The sequence below is a fragment of the Carassius carassius genome, chromosome 2 (genome assembly GCF_963082965.1).
Source record: "Carassius carassius chromosome 2, fCarCar2.1, whole genome shotgun sequence".
Lineage (NCBI taxonomy): Eukaryota > Metazoa > Chordata > Actinopteri > Cypriniformes > Cyprinidae > Carassius > Carassius carassius.
In genome coordinates this window covers 49,064,982-49,081,598 of record NC_081756.1, presented here as the reverse complement: position 1 = coordinate 49,081,598, position 16,617 = coordinate 49,064,982, and the positions used below count along the sequence as shown (strand labels likewise).

Below are 16,617 nucleotides of genomic sequence, written 5' to 3'. Positions count from 1 at the left end.
GCTGCTAAACTGCTTTTAGATCTTTGTTTCAGTTGTTTCTGTGATGTACTGAAATATAATTACAAGCACTTCATACGTTTCAAAGGTTTTTATCGACAATTACATGACATTTATGCAAAGAGTCAGTATTTGCAGTGTTGGCCCTTCTTTTTCAGGACCTCTGCAATTCGACTGGGCATGCTCTCAATCAACTTCTGGGCCAAATCCTGACTGATAGCAACCCATTCTTTCATAATCACTTCTTGGAGTTTGTCAGAATTAGTGGGTTTTTGTTTGTCTACCCGCCTCTTGAGGATTGACCACAAGTTCTCAATGGGATTAAGATCTGGGGAGTTTCCAGGCCATGGACCCAAAATTTCAACATTCTGGTCCCCGAGCCACTTAGTTATCACTTTTGCCTTATGGCACGGTGCTCCATCGTGCTGAAAAATGCATTGTTCTTCACCAAACTGTTGTTGGATTGTTGGAAGAAGTTGCTGTTAGAGGGTGTTTTGGTACCATTCTTTATTCATGGCTGTGTTTTTGGGCAGAATTGTGAGTGAGCCCACTCCCTTGGATGAGAAGCAACCCCACACATGAATGGTGTCAGGATGCTTTACTGTTGGCATGACACAGGACTGATGGTAGCGCTCACCTTTTCTTCTCCGGACAAGCCTTTTTCCAGATGCCCCAAACAATCGGAAAGGGGCTTCATTGGAGAATATGACTTTGCCCCAGTCCTCAGCAGTCCATTCACTATACTTTCTGCAGAAGATCAATCTGTCCCTGATGTTTTTTGGAGAGAAGTGGCTTCTTTGCTGCCCTTCTTGACACCAGGCCATCTTCCAAAAGTCTTCGCCTAACTGTGCGTGCAGATGCGCTCACACCTGCCTGCTGCCATTCCTGAGCAAGCTCTGCACTGGTGGCACTCCGATCCCACAGCTGAATCCTCTTTAGGAGACCATCCTGTTTTTTTGGGATTAAGTTAATTTTCATGGCAAAGAAGGACTATGCAATTCATCTGATCACTCTTCATAACATTCTGGAGTATATGCAAATTGCTATTATAAAAACTTAAGCAGCAACTTTTCCAATTTCCAATATTTATGTAATTCTCATAACTTTTGGCCACGACTGTACATCAACAACTTGGGAAAAAAACAAAACAAGGCAAAGTTATTTTAGAAAAGAGCTTACTAATAAGTAATATAATGTAGACCTGTAGCAGAATTAACTTTAACCCATTTACATATTTCCTGTTTCCTGTAAAAATGCCTGTTTACTGAAACCACAGTCAGAGCTGTGAGATAAGAACTGCAACCACACTGAGCACAAACCACTGGATAAAACTGACAACCAGAAAAAAATAACAACATCTAAACAGGTTTTATTCATGTCGAAAAATAATATTTAACATCACTGAATCCAGCTAAATACCTTGATGTAAACACACACACAATATATATATATATATATATATATATATATATATATATATATATATATATATATATATATATAGTCAAGTATATATTATCATTATTCATTAATTAATTCATTTTATGTGTTAAATCAGACAAAAATAGAATAATCAGTTTGCACACTGGTATATTTTTCTATGCACTTTTTTAGTCTAGTGTAAATTATGTTGATAGTTTCTGCCTATAGTGTATATACACTTATTACATAATCCATATGTATAATATTTTCATAGTACACCTATCTGTATATCATGCTGCTTGTATTTAAAAATCAATTAATTATGGCCATAGTACTGCCTTATCTGTATATTTATTGTTTATTTATTGACACTTTATATCATGTACTTACTGCTTATTGCACTTCTAGTTAGATTCTAACTGCATTTCGTTGCCTTGTACCTTACATGTGCACTGACAATAAAGTTAAATCTAATCTAATCTAACCTAATCTAATCTAATAACATATTTTAAGGTAACAATTGCAAGTTATCAGAGTGGAGGAGCAATCCATTCTCACTCCTAAGCAAGGTGTCAAAAACTGAAGCCTTTTTATTACAGTTTTTCCAACACATGGCAGTTTGTATAAATTTCATTTTTGTGGTTAACTCATATGTTTTCATAAAATTTTACACCTTACTGATGGTTATGTTTAGGAGTGAATTTCAAGCATGCTTTTTTCAAAAAAATCTACAGTACATGGTTATAAGATTCACATAGTACAAACTTTTAGAAAATCAGCACCTCTTAAAATATGAATGTTTTCTGGTGAGATCATTTTTTTCTTCCCTAGATCACTCAAACAAATGATCTCTTTTCCCCTTAAAACTATGAGTAAGATCTCTAACCCTCTGTGCTCTTTGACAGGAGGTTACGAGTAGCACTTGGCAGTTAAGATTGGGTATAGAAGCTCATTTGTTGTCCTCCCCAATTGTCATATTGTCATTTTGCACACACAAGGAACACAGGAACGAGACAGAAACGGCATAACAGAGCACATGGTGAGCAAACATACACACGAAACCTGGCCCAGAGTCTGACATTACTGGGCGCTCTGGAGTCCTCTAGGAGCAAGGTTACCAGATGAGAGGACTCCAGAGCGCGCCATGGTGGATCTGTCAGCTCCGGACACAAGGCAGAGTAGGGAACAGGAGGACATAACTGAGTAGGGAATACAGGACAATATGGTGGTACAAGCAGTTCAGGGGGTCAAGACAGAATAACCTCAGAGACCACTAGCCTCTACAGCTGGAGCCCTACTACCCTACTAAAAAAAATATTACTTGGGGATGCTTACGGGTTTCGAGGCCCTCTGTGGGCCATGACATGAGACCCAGAGCCCTCCCCGGGCTTACTTGAGGCTTGAAAGCCCTTCCTGGGCTGAACTGGGGATCTGGAGCCCTCTGTGGAGTGAACTTTGGGGCCTTGGCTGACACTGGAGCGAACTCTGGGGCCGAGGCCAACATCTTTCTTCTCAGCCCTAGTTTCTTCTTCTGTATTGGGGGAAAAGTTGTGGCCTGGGCCACATTGGAGCAAACTCTGGGGCCTGGGTCGTCACTGGAGTGAGCTTTGGGGCTGAAGTCGACACCCTTCTCCTCTTTTTCTAGTCTCCTCTTCTGGATCGGGGGGAAAAGGCATGTGGAGCCATCACTGGAGCGAGTTCTGGGGCTGGAGCCAACACTTGAGTGAGTTCTGGGGCTGGAGCTGACACCCTTCTTCTCTTCCCTAGTCTGCTCTTCTGGATCAGGGGGAAAGGCATGTGGAGCCATCACTGGAACAAGTTCTGGGGCTGGAGCCGACACCCTTCTTCTCTTCTTAGTCTGCTCTTCTGGATCGGGGGAAAGGCTTGTAGTCAGCGGGTGAGAGTTCTGAACGTCTGGCGAACTTGCCTCGTCATGGCCGGCAAGTTTAACATCTAGACAGCCAGCGACCTAAACCACAGCATGGCCTGCACACTTCAATGTGGCAGGTTAACTTGACTTCTGAGCATCCAGGGGGCTTGTTTTCGGTGCAGCCAGTGGGCTGGAGTGAGACGCAGCTGGCGGGCATGTAAACGGTGCAGCCAGCATGCTTCACAGAAGGGCGATTTTCTTACTGCTGAGACAAACAAAAAGGAAAACAAAAGACTGTTCAAAAATGAAAACCAAACACAGGAAAAAGGGCAACACTTACTGTCTTGGTCAGCCATTCTGTCACGTTCTACACATGAGAAACACAGGAACTAAGAAGAAAGGAGACACAGTAAACAAATCAAATTGTTTTATTTACAATGGCACACAAGGGATCACAGGCAGACTCGACACATCAGGATGACGTTTAATGGCTGACAAAGAACTAGACACAGAACTCACTATAAATACACGGGACTTGATGAGGGGAAGACGAGGGACACCTGGAACTATTTGATAGTATGAAGAGTTGCTTCAATAGGGTAACTCTATATAATATCTATGACATAATTTGGCTGTTGGATGGACTATTGCAGACTTAGCTGAGGCTAGTTCCCTCTGCTCTTAAATGCTTTGTGCTGTCCTGTAGCTGTGGCTCAGGCTGGTCTAACACTAGAGTTCCCTTATTGGAAATGGTTGAGCATGGAAGCTTTGGGGCCCTGTTTCTAATTCAAGTTTAATTCAATTCAAGTTTATTTGTATAGCGCTTCTTACAACACAAATCGTTACAAAGCAACTTTACAGAAAATTATGTTTCTACAATATTTAGTAGTAGCTAGTAGTTTGTGCACGTTTGACAGGATTTTAGAAAAAATTAAAAAAATAATAATAATACAAGACGTAGTCAGCTAGACGATGAACTATCAATATTATTAATTAATAGTTATTATATGATGCAGTCACACATGTAGCAATAATTGTTAGTTCTGTTTGTTGATTCAAGGTTAGGATAATCTGGGGTCCTCTGAGGGTCAGCATCATATCTTCTCAGGTGTTCTGGATCCAGACTGGAGCTTGTGTAAATCCTAGTTACCACGGGATGTAAATCCCGTGGCAAAACATAGAAACAAAATAGAGACATCATTAGCATAGCTGCTGATCCAACAAAGTAAAATAAGTTTAACCCAAGCTAAAGAATAAAAATGCACATTTGATCAGATGCAACTACACTCACAATTTAAGAGATACATTATTCGTATGCTTGGCGAAAGAGATGTGTTTTTAATCTAGATTTAAACAGAGAGATTGTGTCTGAACCCCGAACATTATCAGGAAGGCTATTCCAGAGTTTGGGAGCCAAATGTGAGAAAGCTCTACCTCCTTTAGTGGACTTTGCTATCCTAGGAACTACCAAAAGTCCAGCGTTTTGTGACCTTAGGGTGCGTGATGGGTTGTAGCGTGGTAGAAGACTAGTTAGGTACGCAGGAGCTAAACCATTTAGGGCCCTATAGGTAAGCAATGATAATTTGTAACTGATACTAGTGCCTTTAACCGTGGGACTTCTAGGGAGCAAGACTGTCATGTCACAGTATGTGTCCTGGGCTAGTTCCTATCAAGGCAGGCACTGGTCAGTTTGGTGCACTTGTTATTATCATCCTGATTCTGCATTAAAGTTCCTTATTAAAGAGGATGTCTCAGGTTATGTATGTACACAAATATGCTCCATATGATATTATATGACTTGCATCAGCCAATAAGATGTGATTTAATATGATCATTAGACATCAGCTTGCAGGATGTGTCCCCTTAGCATCGTAAATTGATGCAGCATTTCATGCCTTACTTACAGAACCAGAGTTACACATGCAATCTAAGACGTTTTGACAGTGTAAAAGTTGAGTAGACTACACTGCCCACATGATTGCACTGTAAACTGTTAAAGTGGAGGGTGGGGAGAATAAGAGAGTGAAAGAAAGAAAGACTGTAACACAAGACAGCTACTGTGTCAGTGTTATTCAGGTAAGACTTCATGAATACATTACACATTGCATTATTATTGCATTTCTTTTCACAGAGTAAAGAATATTGTTCTGTTTAGTAATGAATCTAACACTTTAAGTCACAGTTAATATCTTAGTCTTTCTTTTTGCTTATTTTATACATTTTTTTAACTATTGAAACTATGGAAAGATGTAAACACAGTAACACTTGTATAATGCTCCAAAAATGTTTCCCTATATATAAGTGCCAATAAAGTGTGCAAACTCAATGTAATGTTTTTGGACATTTCAAATACATTTGAAATGCAATTAAATTAAGGTTTACTATGTTTTACATTTTTAATTAATGTAATTATTTGAGTAGAATTTTAAAATGTTGAATTGTTTTTTTCTTTTTCATTGTTTCATTAAAATATGGTTAAAGTGTACCGATGCTTATACTAACAATATTTAATAAATAATAATAATAATAATAATAAATAATAATAAAACTTGTGATTATAAATGTAATACATTTAAAGCATATTAACTTTAAATGTACACACTAAAACACACTAAATATTATAATCAAGTACTGTATATGCTTTATTGTGTAAGTAAACACACATAAAACATGTCAAAATATTAAAATATAACACAAAGTGCATTTTAAAAAAGTGTACTTAAGTCTATTAAGAAACATCTGCAAGTGACGCTTTTAAAAATATATATATATTCTTTTAAGATTCGAAGTACACTACACTTGCACATTCCTTTCAATTAAGGGTAATTATTATATTTATATATATATATATATATATATATATATATATAAATATATATCAGTCTGAACTTGAGTATATATATATATATATATATATATATATATATATATATATATATATATATATATATACATATATACATATGTATATTGGACTGATGTAACATTGTTAATTCATATAAGATAATAAAATTTAATATAATATAATAATACAGTACAGTCATTACTTAAAAAAAAATACAGACACCCCACATGCAGGTCTTCAGCAATTAGATTCACTGGACAGTTTATTAAACACCAGTTTAATTTATGGCTGTGTAGAGAAGAGAGTCTCTGGAGAGTCAGAGAGTTCACAGATAAAGTGTTGACGTTATTTGTCTTTCAGCAACTCAAACTGACCAAAGAGGACAAAAACAACTACAGTAATTGTGACATATTTCTACAAAGATCTGTATACAGATGAAATGGATTTTCATCAACATGATCTTTCTTCAGATTCAGTCACCAGACTGTGTATCTTCCTCATCTTTAGTGTTTGTGTGGGTCTACCAGCTCTAGTTTGGGCTTTTCGTCATATGCACCACCACAGAGGTCGAATCTCAGTCTTAATCGCCATCCTCCTCTTCGGTGACCTGATAGAACTGATCCCGAATCTATATGCACTGCTGGAATTACTCCTAAAATTATACTGGAGCACTTACATTAAAAACTTTTGGCCAGGTTAACATTTGTGTGGTTTTCAGCTGCATCAGTTGGTGGCTATAGAGAGGGTTTTGACACTGAAATATCCACAGTTTTCTGCTCATATTTTCTCACTCCCCTGTTTTGTCATAATCTTCATTCTTGTGCTTGCTTTTTCAATAGCGAATTTTTATATTTTGTTCATGGATACATTTGGAAATACATACATTTCTTTATTAAGTCTTGGCACCTGTTTGGCTCCTCTGAGCTTATTAGCTGTAACTTTCACAATCACCTGTAAAGACTCTTCCACCCCAGACAGCAAAAACACTGGTTCAGTGTTCACTGGTGCCATGTTTACCTTTTTAATGCTGTACTTTCCATTCATATTGTTCATCTGTGTGAACTCCACTATGGGTGGCGTCCATATGTCTTGGTATGTGATGTCTCTCTGTTTGATGAGTTTGAGAGTGATTTCAGATTCTTTCCTGTGTGTTTTGGTCTGCAGAGGAAATCTCAGAGATGTTCAGACAGAGTTTCTTCAGTCTTCAGATCTGAAATTTGCTCTTTCAATCACTGTACTTTATTTTAGAGCAACATTCAGAACAGCATTTTTTTTCTTTTGTGTTCCTATCACAATGGATCCAGTTTCAAATAAAATATAAATTTTTCATGTTCATCATATATGAAAGATTTATTCAGCAATTGCAAAATATTGTATAAGGATGTTCACACAGATCATTAACATCTGTTTGAAGATAAAACAAATACCAATATATGAGCACCTCACACAAATAACACATTTCAGTCCTTGTGTTTTTTGCATGTTGACTATGCACTGAAATTATCATACTCACACATATACTGTAGAGACCTGGAAAACTCTGGAGTCAGAAACCATTTGTTTTATTTTTATGGACCAATATTTGCCACCTGTAAATGATCAGTGTAAAAATGAGACCAGCAGACAAAACAGCATTATGTTAATATATATATATATATATATATAAATTTTTTTGTTTGTTTTTTGAAAATGCTCTCCTATCTCTAAACCTTACTTACATGAATATGAGATTTATTGTAATATGATAATAAAATACACTGGCAACCTTAGAAGTACAGTCTTCTTCTCTTGTTCTGTCTGCGTGTCTTTCTTTCTTTCTTACTTTCTTTCTTTCTTTTTTTCACTGCTGGTTTCTGGAAATGACTGTTTAGACAACGTCCTGAGTTTCTGTGGCTGTCCGAAGCACGTGAATATGAGCCACATGATTGGTCGTCTGTTGCTAAGTCTCTACCAGTAATATTCTAACACCGCTCAGTTTCACACAGTACAATACAGGAATGAGAAAACATGAGCAGAACACAGTGGATGTTTCACTGTCAAAACCCCCTCTAGCTCCAGCTGATGCATTTCAAAACCACAAAAACTTAATACTGACCAAAACTGGTATTGCATGTAATGGTACCAATGTATATATCCTGTGAGTAGTTATGTAACTGTATGTAGATTTACAAAAGGAAAAATCTAAATACGCACATCCAAAAAAGTCTTGACCAGGTGCAAGATCAAAGGATGTATAAAAGAATAGAAAAAGGATCTGGTGTTCAAGATGTTACGATCAGTGTAGCTGTTTTTGTTGAGCATGTTCCTGTTAATGGCACAAGAGCTGGTTAAAATCCACAACACATTTGAGTGTTAGATATTAAAAACAAGAAGCAAAAACATATATATATATATTTATTAAAATGATAAAATAAAGCAAATAAAGGTTCATTGAAAATTGTACATCAACTTAGGGTTAAGTTAATATAGATGTGTATTTAGGTGTAGACCTATAGCAGAACTATCTTAACTCATTTACATATTTTCCACTTCTTGTAAAAAGGGTTTTTACTGAAACCACAGTCAGAGCTGTGAGATGAGAACTAAAACCACACTGAACACAAACCACTGGATAAAATTGACAACCAGAAACCACTGCACTGAAGAAAAAATAACATCTAGGTTTTATTCACGCCAAAAATATTATTTAACATCACTGAATACACCTAAATACATTGATAAATACCTAGAAAACATTATTATTTTTTAATGTAAATCAGGTAGAAATAGGTAACTGAAGCATGAGCCTTGCATCACTTTTCTAATATGGCAATTCATAACTGTTTCATGTATTTGTGAATTTGGGCTGAATTTGTTTTCATATCATACTTCTTGGAGATAAATTAGTGGTACCCAACGTTAATTAATTATTTTAATTATTAAGACTGGTTGCATCACAGCTGCCAGGATGATCTTACTGACTGTCATGTTTTTTGTGTCTTTCTCTTATGTCTTTTTCTTTTTTAACCTTCATGTATATGGTCATACGATTCACATTGTACAAGTATTCATGCTTTCTGGTGAGATTATATAAATTATAAATGCAGTCCATTTTACCATTTACCATTATTTTTCTAATGTAATTTTCTCATTAATTATCCTGTCGATTATCCTGGCAGCTTTGATACAGCCAGCCTTAATAAGGGAAAATACATGTTTTTGCTATGTTTGGTACCACTAATCTATCTCAAAGTAGACATAATTGTGGTTCTACAGCACAACCACTTTTCAAGTATTCTTAGAATATTATGCAAGAATGGCTGAACTAAAGAACATTACCAAATCACATGTAAATAAGCTTCCATACAGTACATTTCCAGCATAGATTACTTCCAGCTATCCCCTCTCTTTTTTTCCCCTTAAAGCAATGAATTTACAAATTGAAACAAATAGTAATTTTTGTTTACACCATTTGCACAAGCACATTTTGCCACATGTGTGCTAAAGAGTAAATGGGTCTATGTTTGTCTACCGATTGGAAAACAGCTAAATGCATGTAGCTTGGTGATCAAAACTGTGGGTTTAAATATTCCAGAGTTTTAAATACCTGTGACGTTTTGGCCATTACTTTGCCAATTAGGGGGCTGGCTTCAAAAAAATAAATACATAAATAATAATAATAATAATAATTTTTCAAATATTTGTTAAAATGTTGTGCTAATGGGTTACTCATGTATCAATGTCTTATGGCACTATGATTCACATAAATTAGTTCTTAATTCTCTTGATATTTCACCAAAAAGACAACATTTCACAAGGGCAGCGTATAGCATAAAAATTACATGAATGTCAAGTTTTTGTCACATTTTTTATATAAATATATCTTTACCTGTTCTGGGATGTGAAAAATATTTCAATCTCCTGGTTTATTGACATCGAATCCAATTTCAATATTGGCAGTTACCCGCAGAAATTACAAATGATAAAGACTTACAACCCATTCTTACAGTGGCCCAGTAGTGCACAACACAACGACATTAAAAAAGCAAACATAAGCTCACAACACAACGACATTAAGCCACAACACAAATACATTAAGCCACAACATAAAAACATTAAGCCACAACACAACTAAATTCTCACAACACAACGGAAGTGCTCCCGACCACTAGGGGGCAGTGTTGAAAGTTAAACACCGATGTTTCATCGAGACGTATGTGTAACTTAATATGTGTAATCGATTTTTAAATGAAAAATGTGTTTTTATTAAATGTTTTGATATCCTGATAATCTTAATGTATCGATTCATGAATTGAGCAAAAAATAAATTGATAATATTTTCAATTTGGACCGTTTAGCTCTGCTCTTGTACACAATGTTTTTCCTCAGGGGGCTTATTTAAATCCGGTGCTGTGCGGGGAAATCATTTCTCTTTCCGTAGAGCTTTCAAATTGACAAGAGGAGAAGATTTTTCATCTTACAAGAACTTCCCCTGATGACTGTAAATGAATTTCATCGTGCGGAGAAAGGGTGAGTATTGTTCTATCGTCTTCTAGCAAATCTAGCTAATAAGGCTGGATAACGCTGCTGCACTGACTTGATCAGCTCAAAAATAGCAGGGCTAAGGTAGAGTTTAGCTTTAAACTCCGTCCACCTCATCTTTTTATAACTCATAAGAGATAGTAGAAATAACAGCAGGACTCCCGGTAATCCACATTGATTTGCATCGGTGGTTCTGATAGGTGTTTGCTGTGATAGGAACTTCTTCACTTGATATAAAGCATTTTAAATACTGTTGCCATTTTTAGATTGCCATGTATCGTAATAAATCCTAAAGGACCGTTCACACCAAACTATAAAGAAAATGATACCACACCACAGCTATAATGATAAAGACATAGAGAAACAATATCATTGGAATCACTTTAAGAACTATTTTTTTTTTCCAGCTGATGAACGATTAAAAACATTGACAGCCAATCAGAATCCTCCTATAACGAGCTCGAGAATCTAAAGCAGCGGACGAACGTGTGCGCGCTTAGAATAAACAGATTATATCGTTCGCTGCTGTGGACTCTATCGTTATCTTAATGGTTATCATTCCTTGTGTGAACGGGGCTTTAGTCTGACCGTTATTGTTATATTTTCAAATTGTATTATCTGTAACCTGAAGCTTGAATTAATTGTTCACATTTATATAGCAGTTTCCAGGGATCCCCAACACAAGCATGATAAAGCTATTCAGTAAAACGCAAACAATATCAGAAATGGTTAAGAGAGATAGGGACATCCTTTGAAATATTACTGATCTCTTTACAGTCTATTGGCATGTTTGTAAAATTATATAAAATATTAATTATTTGTCATAATTTATTTAAAATATAGAGTAATTTACAATGTAATAATTTAAAATGCAACTGAAAGTAATTCAAAATGTATCTGAAATCAATTAAATATGTAAACCAATGTTATTATCTTCACAGATTGTTTTAACAGACTCCCATCCATACTGTTGCAGCACTGTAGCAGACAGCACACTATTCAGAAGTGAGAATCAGTGCAGTTCCTCCTGTACAGAGCTGCACTGAAGGGAGCAGAGCTGGCACAAACCTACAACAATGGGAAGTAAGAGAATTATCTAATTCTTTAATCTATGACATAATTAATAAACTTTGATTAATAATATTAACGCGCCCCATTGGTATGGCCAGAGAGTCAAGCCAGGTCCTGTCAGTGGGATGGTGGTCCTGTTTGCAAGAGAGGAAACTCGCTGAGTGGTTAAGGTAGGAGGAAAGTGTCTAATATTGATATTGATCATCTTTTCATATCTTGCTTCTATTCATAATGTTTAACATGCCTATTTTATTAGCCCTAACAGAAAAAAGACAAAAACACAATCATAATGATTATGGCTCTGTTCATTATGCATGCAACTTGTAATGATGGTGGAAAATTTTTATTTTTCTTTATGGTCAATTTACACTATACCTTTGTTTTTCATCTCAGGAGAATTTTTACAGTGATGTCACCAGTGATCTGCCTGACCTAGCAGTCCTCCAAGTGGCAGAAGTGTTATAAAAATACAGTAACACACCATTACACTGTCATAGTTATTAGTATTTGTATTTTACATAACTATTAAAACTGTATCAAAGTTTAAAAAATTTAAGTGTGGATATTTACATGTTTACACTACAATGGTGAGCAAGAAAACATATTAAAGTTACATAATATTTAATTTACATTTTATATTGTAGTCTGTACAAATAAAACCAAATGAATCCATCCCAAGTTTTTTGTGTAAGGCCAGATCTCTCTGTGGAAGATCGACTGAAAGGTGGACCATGAAGAGGAGGAACTCATCGAAGGGCTGCAGAGACTGACACTGTCAAAATAAATGTTAAATAATTATGATACATGCATGTAACGTGTGCATCAAAAAGTGAAAATAAATATAACATTTTCTTTCTCTGTCACAAACAATACAATATCAATATTTACCATTGCATTGCTTGTTATTCCAACTTCTCTCCTCGCTGTAGCTGTCCTTGCTCTGGTCACACGAACCATGTGGAATGCAGGTTCAATAACTCTGTACAAACAATGTAAAAAGTTTGTTTGCCTACACTGAACCTGAAGGGTACTTAAAAATGTATAATGTATTGACATACAAGTGGAAAAACGGTAGGTCTGTAAAAAGATTTTAGCTGGGGTTTTAGCTTATTCTCCCTCGTGTCATTCTAAACTGTTCTGAATTTATTCTGTGGGGTCTATCTAGATAGCTGACTGACGGTAACATTTACAACATTTCTGTATGCCAATGAACAAAGCAAGCCATATGGGTTTACAGCGACATAATGTTGAGTATATGATGACAGCTTTATTTTTTTATTTTTGGGTTAATCATCTACTAACAGGTATTGCCTTGATCCACGGAAGAGGTTTTTAAACAAACAGGCAACCACAGCGACAAAAAAATAAATAAAGACAATTAAAAAATTCACAATAGGCCTACATTGTGCTCGTTAATATAGTAATAAAGGTTTAGATCTTACCTAGTGTAGATTCGCATGCTGTTGTCATTCTTGAAGAGGGGCCTGCAGACTGAAGTATCAGAAGTGACGTTGAAATCCTTACATCTAACATTACTAATTTGAATCCACTTATTTCGAGTTTCTACATCCAGTGGAGAAGTGTGAAAAACCTTTGAGGAGCCTCACAAAACGGGTCACAGCAATAGCTGTGTAAACCACTCTCACAGATGTTTATGGAACTCTTCATTAAATAATTATATTGCTGTTGTATACTTAATTTGTTGTATTATAGCAAAATGTATAAATATTATTTAATATTCATCGTTTATGGATAAAAGTTTTCAGCTGGTAATGCACTCACACTACGGCAGAATAAAGACAGGAACCTTTTATTCACCCTGAGATTGCACAGGACATATGTAGTCTATTGCCCGTTTCTGCAGACCAACTGTCCCCTAGTGGTCGGGAACATTTACGTTGTGTTGTGGCTTAATGTATTTGTGTTGTGAGAAATTCGTTGTGTTGTGGCTTAATGTATTTGTGTTGTGGCTTAATGTCGTTGTGTTGTGGCTTAATGTATTTGTGTTGTGAGAAATTCGTTGTGTTGTGGCTTAATGTATTTGTGTTGTGATAAATTCGTTGTGTTGTGGCTTAATGTATTTGTGTTGTGAGAAATTCGTTGTGTTGTGGCTTAATGTCGTTGTGTTGTGGCTTAATGTATTTGTGTTGTGGCTTAATGTCGTTGTGTTGTGGCTTAATGTCGTTGTGTTGTGAGCTTATGTTTGCTTTTTTAATGTCGTTGTGTTGTGCACTACTGGGCCACCGTACATTCTCACTCCAAAGGCGTCAAAAACCGAAGCATGGTCAAGCACCTCTAGCGTCACTTTTATGATGCCAAATGTGCCTCTCGGCGTCGGAATAGGGACTTTAAGCAACAGCCTCTGGTGGAACGGCAACGCCATTCTGGCATTGTATTGCCCATGCGCAAATTTAACTGCTACTTTGTGACGTTCTACTTTAACGGTCTACTACGGGAGAACAGCTGATTTGCCGGAGTCGCTACAACGTGAGAGATTAGGTAAATAAATGTTATGTTTTATGACATATGACACTGTAATTTGCATAAGTTTATGATTGTACCACTAGTGTTTTATATAATATGTGTTAAAATGTTTTAAACTTAAGCTAATTTTAACGTTTTTTTTCCGTTTGTATAAAGATATGTCTGTTGTTAGCAACAACACCTCAGGCAGCATTGAGATCAGAGATGATGTGAAGCGGACAATGTAAGTATTGCATTTATCCTTCTCAAAATCCATGTTAAATGTATTACTATGCTATTAAAAAAATTTTAATTGGGTAAAGTAGATTAACAGATTAGAAATATATTAATGGATTAGTTATTTTTAGAGCAACATGATATGCTTCTCTGTAGAGAAATCCTGCTCACAGAACCATACAGGTATAAAAAGGGCAGTGTTGACAAGGGCAAGGCCTGGTCAAGTATAGCAGACACACTGAATTGTTCTCAAGAACCCAAATTCAGAGTTATGCAGAGGTCAGTGAGGGAGAGATTCAACTTGATTCAGACTAAATACAAGGCCAGAAACAATAAAGACTAGAAGAGCAGTGGAACATCTGCAGAAATAACAGAACTTGATGAACTAATTGAAGAAATAACAGAGAAAGAAAGAGCTGAGGAAAACAAAGGGAGTGATGAGAGTATGAGGAAGTTAGAGACGGACAGGGCCAAAGCAGAAGAGGCAAGGAAGAAGGCCATGGAGAGGGTTAACCAGACCAACAGGAGGCTTTGTGAAGAGGGAGAGGACTGGACAAACAACAAACGTAGGAGAAGGAGTGGGAATGACACCATTGAGTTTTTGAGGGAGAGAAGCCAGACTGAGAGGGTTCTAAGAGAAAGGGAATTGGAATTGAAAAAAATACAGATTGAAGAGCAAGCAAAAGCAGCACAACAAACACAAAAGCAGATGAGTGACATGACGCAACTAATGCAACAACAGCAACAGCAAATGCAGGCAATGCAGACTATGCTACTTCAGCCACAGCAAGGGCAAGCATTACTTAGCCTCATTGAAAATATGTCAAATAAATGATTATTCTTTTGCAATTTAAAAACATTTATTTGTGATTTCATTCATAAAACATTTCAATGTATAAATCCTTCTATTAATAATAAAATATAAAATCTGTTAACATAAAATAGCATATTTTTAATAACATGTTGTTAGTAGCATATACTTTATTACTTTACTTTATGTATATTGTGTATTTGTGTAAACTATGTATACTATATTTTTGTTAACAATCAAATAAAAAATGTGTTATTATAAAATGTCTCATTCTTTTTAAATACAATTCTGGTTTTATATTGTGTGTTTGTATACTATGTTATATTCATTTATCTTTATTTTTAAATGTATTTATATATATATATATAGGCCTACATAGCACAGTGTAGTTTTGCATGTATGTTACCTCATGAAAAATAGTCACGAATGTGTGGAGGATCCAAGTTAAAAAACTGCGATGTCTGTTTACCATACAGACAAGTTAGTGCATTTCTTAACAAAGCAGGTACAACATACAATTTTCCAACACTACTCAAACCAATTTTTAAATTCTTTTTGAAGTCCATGAACTTGAAGTAGTTTGCTATGTCCCCAAACAACCACTCCACAGACACTCTGACTTCTCTCATTCGTTTGTTGTATTCCATCATTTGAGGGGTGAGATGAACATGTCGAAATGGGGCTTGCAGATGCACACGCAGTGGGTATGTAAAATGGATAACGTGCTTGTAAGCACTTCGTCTTGGCGCAGTAATATCTTCACTCGTGAAAAATCCTCTCACCGGCCCCCGCTCCCTCTAGTGAAGATATTACTGCGCCGAAGATGAAGTGCTTAAATTTAAGTGCTTACAAGCACTTGCCATGGTATTCCGCCACACAATATAGTTATCCATTTTACAGGCTTAGAAAAGCGCAACATTTTGTTTTGTGTTACCGTCCTACCGGTCAAGTTACACTACGCGAGTAACTGTATTTAAATAGGGAAAACGTGGAGGTGTTTGGTAGCTTCCCTGCTTGGCCCATATTGAATGAATAGGCTCAGCTAAGTGGTTTCAAAGTGTCACCGCGCCAAAGCGATTGAGTGCACGCACTGAGATGAGAGAGGTATGTATCAACTCGTCTTAGGTAAGGGGAAAACATAGTTTAATATGAAAACACGGTGGAGTATCCTTTTAAGGAGCATACACAGTGACTCGACTTCTCCCACAACACATCTCTGATCACAAACGACCTCATTGGGAATCCCGAGAACATCTACCAGAATTGGTAGGTCACATTTTCTGACGAAATTCATATAAGCATTCGTCTTCCTCCATGTACTAATCAAGGTTAAAAGGCAAGTATTGCTTACATGGTAAATCTAGGTTTTTAGACTTATTT

General features: G+C 36.3%; 1 long non-coding RNA gene across 1 annotated transcript in view; it reads left to right on the top strand.

The window, feature by feature from the left end:
• LOC132098399 (uncharacterized) overlaps positions 1 to 16,617 on the top strand; it is a 200,344-nt gene that overhangs the window by 94,814 nt on the left and 88,913 nt on the right. The window lies entirely within an intron of this gene.